Genomic DNA, 6,433 nt, shown 5'->3' on the forward strand with positions numbered 1-6,433 from the left:
CAAGTACTAAGAAGGATGTGGAGAAACTGGAACTCATGCATTTCTGGTGGACTGTAAAATGGAGTAGCCACTTTGCAAAGCATTTGGTAGCGTCTTAAAAAATATAAATTTAGCATGTTATCTAGCTATTCCAGTTCTAAGCATCTGCCCAAGATAAATGAAAGCATATTCAAGAAGATTTGCAAAATAGAGGAGCATAAAACAAACAAAGAAAAACAGCACATCATGGTGGAACTGTTCAAAACGAAAGATAAAGAGAAAATTTCAAACATACTCAAAGAAGAAAAAGACAAAATAACTTCAAAGGGGCAACAATATGATTTACACCTAAATTTTTATTAAAAACAGTGGAGCCAGAAAACAAAGCAGTGACATGTTTCATATGCTGAAAGAAAATAATGACCAACTAAAATTATATACTCAGTGAAAATAGCATTTTTACAAAGACGAAATGAAGAGCATTTCAGGCAAATAAAAAATGAAGATAAGCTATTGCCAGCAAATCTGCAGTATAAGAAATATTAAAGGAAGATAGTCAGAGAAAGAAAATGTAGAAACACAGGAATGAATAAAGAGAAAGGAGGCAAATATGAATGAGTATTGACAGTCCAAAAGAAAGTACTAGTGTTATCTGGGGTTATATACATGCAGAATTAAATATCATGATAATGATTTTTAAAAAGGTGGAGGAATGGTAAATGGATTCAAATAACTTTAAGGTTCTTGAACTATCTGGACAGTGATAAATTAGTTACATGCACCATGTATTCATTTGTCTATGATGCATGCTAAATATCGAGATTAACTTTTAAAAGAAGAAAAAGAATGTATCTCTAACAAGTTAATAGAAGAAAAATGAAATAATAAAAATAAATATTTTATCAATCCAAAAGAAGGCAAAAGAGGAGAGAAAAGGAACAAAAACTCAAGTAGGTCAAAAAATAATAAAAGATGGTAGATAGAAATCAAAGTAAATAGTAATTACATTCAATTATGTAAATGGAACAAATATTCTAATTAAAACTGACAATGTCAGACAGGGTAAAACAAAAAAAGTCAATGTCTATTTTACAAGAGACATATCTTACATATAAAAAATAGAGAAAATTTACAGACAACAAGAATGGAAAAATTGAGATAAAGAAAGCTGATTTATATCTGTACTAATATTGCAGGAAGAATTTATTAAGGCAAGAATCAATATTAAAGATAAAGGGTGAAATCTCACAATAATAATAAAAGATGAATCCACTCAGAAGTTTTGAAAATATAAACTCCTTATGCACAAATCATGCAACATCATGATATTTTTAAAATACTGACAGACCAAAAATGAAATAGTAAGATCTATCTCTAGCAATAGCTGATAGAATAAGTAGACAAACTATCAGTAAGAATATAGAAGATTTATAAGGCAATACTAATGCTTGGCCTAATGGACATACTTGATCTCTTTAAAACACTGCATCCAATAAGAACAGATTTCATTATTTTCATGTGTACACAGAATACTAAACAATATTTATAAGGCTTAAATAAATTTTAAGAGATTATAATTATTCAGATGATATTCTCATGGCAATTAAATTAAGTTAGAAATCAAGAAAAAATAAAAATAATAAAATACCCAATTAATTCAAAATGAAGGAATACACTTTAAATAAGACATTGGTTAAGAAGAGATCACACAGGAAAATTGGGAATAATTTCAACTAATGAAAACGGAGAGAAGACATAATAAAATGTGAGATTCAGCTAAACTAGTGCTTCAGAGAATTTATAAATATACATTCTTTCATAGGTTATACATATTGTATGTCATATACTATATAAATTATTTCATATATATTCTTTCATATATTATAGAGAAACTGAAATAAAATATAAGAACGGAAATAATAAATTTAAAGCTTAAACTAATAAAATTGAAAAGGACTAAAATACATAAAGTCAACAAAATCAAAAGTTGGTTCTTTGAAATGATTTATAACATTAATGGAATCTTGGCAAGACTTATCAAGAGAGAAAACAAGACTAAAAATATCAGAATAAAAAAAAGAGGAATCACTTAGATCCTACACTTAGTAATAAGCAAACAATAGAGTATTATAAGCACATTGCTTTCAATATATTTAACAATTTTAATAATTTTTCAAAGTCCATAAAAAACACGACTTCCCAAAATGACAAAAGAAAAAATAGAGAATATGATGTATCCTAATCTATCAAAGAAAGTGGACCTATGATTAAACTATTTTTACAAGGAACACTCCAGGATTAGAAACATTTAATAATGAATTTTTCCAAATATTTAAGTAAAGAATTCCAAGAGGGGCTGGCCCCGTGGCCAATTGGTTAGGTTCCTTCACTCTGCTTCGCCGGCCCAGGGTTTCACCAGTTCAAGTCCTGGGTGAGGATATGGCACCGCTCATCAGACCATTCTGGGGAGGCATCTCACGTGCCACAACTGGAGGGGCCCACAACTGGAATACACAACTCTGTACGGGGGTGGGGAGGGGGCTTTGGGAGAAAAAGGAAAAATAAAATATTTACAAAAAAATTCCAAGAATCTCACATGAAATTGTTCAGAGAATGAAAAATTATACTAGTTCCCAGCTTGTTTTATAATGCAACATATTCTTGACACCAAAATCTGTAGAGAATAATAATAAAAGAAAGGATAATTATAGAAAATGTCTCTCATAGATATAACTGCAAAAAGCTTAAACAAAAAGATTATTACAGCAAGAAATACTTCTTATCAAAAATAAGTTAACAGAGAAAAACACAAACCATAGAAGGATAAAAGTAGTTATAATTCACATATCTAATGAAGGACCTGATTTCAGATTATATGAAACACTCCTATAAATAAATTAATAAAGGGTGACAACCCATTATTAGAAAATGGGGAAAAGACGTGGAAAGACCCTTAAGAATTTCAAATAAACAATGTAAATATAAAAGGCTGCTTGACTTTATTTGCTGGAAATTAAAATCACAATATGACACCATTAAACACTCACTAGAATGGTTGAAGTAGAAAAACATATTACATGCAGGCGTGGAGAAGGAGAATTGGGAATCTCATGCAAGCTGGTGGGAGTGCCATTTGGTATAGTCCATTTGAAAACTCTCTGGAATTATCTATTAAAGTTAATCAGTCCTATATCAGTTTACAGGTATATACCAAACAAAAATTTGTACTTACATTCCCACTTGAAAAATGGACCAATATGTTTGCAGAAGCACTATTCAAAATATCCAAAAACTGAAAACAACCAAATAGTCATAAACACTAGATGGATTAAATAAATTGCATCTTTATTCAGTGGAATAATGACAATTAGAATGAAAAACTGCAACTATCCTCAATAACAGCTTATAGATCTCACAAATATGCTGTTGAGTACAGAAAACTAGATACAAATAAATAGTACTTCATAATTAATGTATAAAGTCTAAAACAGAAAAAGTCTTCTGTTAGAAATCAGATAATTCTCACCTCTGTTGGGAAAGAGTGACAGGAATTGGGAATAAAGGGGGCATCTGTGGTGACAGTAGATAGATATTATGACAATTAATCTATGCACTTAAATTTTGTTCACTTTAGAGCGCATGTTGTACTTTACCAAGGGTTTACTACAAAAATTATTATATGACAGAACTACCTAAGAAAACAGTGAATCATGTTAGATAAATGCACATATTGCTAAATGAAATTTTCAAAATAAAAATTAATGTAATTTTCTCGTTTGGAGAATGTTTCCATACGAACATTTTCATATCAATTTTTCTTATGTAGCAATTGCAAATTTGTGTAGAGAAATTGAAATATACATATATGATCAACATTTAAACTGTAATTTTTATCTTTTCGCATAAGAACAAACTGTTGTTAACAATGGAACCTATTACATATAAGATTAAAAACTACATCTGTAAGAAACTAAAAATATTAATTTACAATTAACTATATAATTTTCAATAAAAGTGGCAAGTTGCTCTGACAATAGGATCAAGACATATACACGTGGCCAAAAACACGGTGGTGATACCTATAGTGAGTGATTCCTTAACTAAGTATTGATATTGATCTTACATTTCCTAAAAATGAAATATTAAGATAAAAAGTGATTATCCCCAAAACTCATGCAAAATTGGAAAAATTTTAAATCTATAATCAAGTTTTAAATTCAATAATGGGAATTTACCAAGAGTATTATTCTGTTATAAGAGGTTTTAATTAACTTATCACTTTACATATTTTTCTGTTCTCCAAGTCTTCCCTTTGCTTATTTTGCGTCAAATATTTTAAATTAGGTAGGAAAATAGTAAATTATGAATTTAGTTCTACAAATACAGGATAAAAATTTACATTTTTGAAGTCTCCCCACTAATTATTAATTCTATTCTCTTTAATACTAGTTAATAAAGTATATATTTGGCAAAGTATTTGAAAAAGTATGAAAAGTACTATTTAAGGGTGAGTATTGACAATCCTACATGTGTTGATGGAGTAGATAAATATTATGATGATATAAACAACTTTGTATTGTAAGTTGCCATTTTGAAATGAAATTGTCAGGTCTCCTGGAGCAGGTCAGAAGTGGGGCAGAGGGCATGGAGAGGAGCTCAGGGGACTCAGAGCTCCCAGATGTTGCAGCTTTGTAATGCTGCCCTCTGTGTCTGCAGCATCCTCTGTTTCTTTCCCCACTGACCAGATCTGGCAGCCAGAAATTCACCATGTCTGTTCTCAAGATCGATGCCAGAGAAATCTTCCACTCTCATGGACATCCCACTGTTGAGGTTGATCTCTGCACCTCAAAAGTTCTGTTCAGAGCTGCTATGCCCAGTGGCACCTCAATTGGTGTCTATGGGGCCCTAGAGTTTTGGAGCAATGATAAGACACACTACATGGGGAAAGATGTCTCAAACGCTGTTGAGCACGTCAATAAAACTATTGAGTCTGCCTTGATTAGCAAGAAACTGAGTGTGTGGAACAACAGAAGGTTGACAAACTAGAGATGGATGGAATGGAAAATAAATCTAAATTTAGCGCTAATGCTGTTCTGAGAGTGACCCTGGCTGTCTGCAAGGCAGCAGCTGTTGAGAAGGGGTGCCCCTGTACTTCCAAATTGCTGACTTGGCTGATAATTCTGAAGTCATCCAGCCAGTTCCAGCTTTCAATGTGATCAACGGTAATTCTCATGCTGGCAACACCCTGGCCATGAAGAAGTTCATGATGCTCCCCATTCATGGAATAAACTTCGGAGAAGTCATGCGCATTGGGGTGGAGTTTTACCAGGATCTGAAGAATGTCATCAATAAGAAACATGAGAAAGATGCCACTAGTGTGGGGGATGAAGGCAGGTTTGCTCCTAGAGAATAAAGAAGCCCTGGAGCTGCTGAAAAATGCGACTGGGATAGCTGGCTACACCAGTAAGGTTTTTTTTGTTTGTTTGTTTGTTTGTTTGTTTTTGCGTGGATGTGGCTGCCTCTGAGTTTTCAGGTCAGGGAAGTATGACCTGGACTTCAAGTTGCCTGATTACCCCAGCAAGTACATCATACCTGAGAGGCTGATCCACCTGTATAAGTCCTTCACCAAGGATTACCCAGTGGTGACTATTGAAGACCCTTTGGAACAAGATGACTTGTGAAGTTCACCAGACGTTTACTGCCAGTAGAGGAATCCAGGTGGTAGGGAGTGATCTCATTGTGACCGATCTGAAGCTGATGTTCAAAGTTGTGGGTGAGAAATTGTGCAATTGCCTGCTGCTCAAAGCGAACCACATCAACTCTTTGACCAAGTCTCTTCAGGCATGCAAGCTGGCCCAATGGGGTGTCAGGGTGTCTCATTGCTCTAGGGAGACTGAAGATGCTGTCATTGCTGACCTGGTGGTGGGTCATTGTACTGGACAAAACAAGACAGGTGCCCCTGGCCAGTCTGAGTGCTTGGCCAAGTATAACCATCTCCTCAGAACTGAAGAGCGACTGGGCAGCAAGGCTAAGTTTGCTGGTAAAAACTTCAGAAACTCTGTAGCCAAGTAAACTCTGGGCAGGCAGGCCCCTGAGCCCTTCAGTCACTAGTTGGCTGATTAGACCTCTGCTCCTAAGGTTGGCATGGATAGTTCAAGATCCCCGTCAATACTTGCTGAGAGCTCTGGTGGTAAACTCCCCTCACTTGTCCCTGTGATGTTCTCTCACTCCTTCCTTAGAACAGCTAGAGAAGCCTAGCTTGACCATCTGGAACCATGTTGGAAACCCTAGCTCTGTAATCATGTGATTGACCCAAATCATTGTGTTTCTCGCCAAATGTCTTGAAGTATCTACAGTATAATCCCTGAGATGTCTACGGACAAGATCCTCCGTGGTTTTGCATGCAAAATAAAAAGACCTCAGTGACCAGTAAAAAAATAAAAATAAAAATAAA

The 6,433-nt window shown here is 34.2% G+C and overlaps 1 pseudogene; it reads left to right on the forward strand.

The window, feature by feature from the left end:
* The first annotated feature begins 4,746 nt into the window (after window positions 1–4,746).
* LOC103552252 (alpha-enolase-like) lies at window positions 4,747–6,051 on the forward strand (annotated as a pseudogene).
* Window positions 6,052–6,433: the final 382 nt, after the last annotated feature.

Source organism: Equus przewalskii, chromosome 2, assembly GCF_037783145.1.
Source record: "Equus przewalskii isolate Varuska chromosome 2, EquPr2, whole genome shotgun sequence".
In the NCBI taxonomy this organism is placed as follows: domain Eukaryota; kingdom Metazoa; phylum Chordata; class Mammalia; order Perissodactyla; family Equidae; genus Equus; species Equus przewalskii.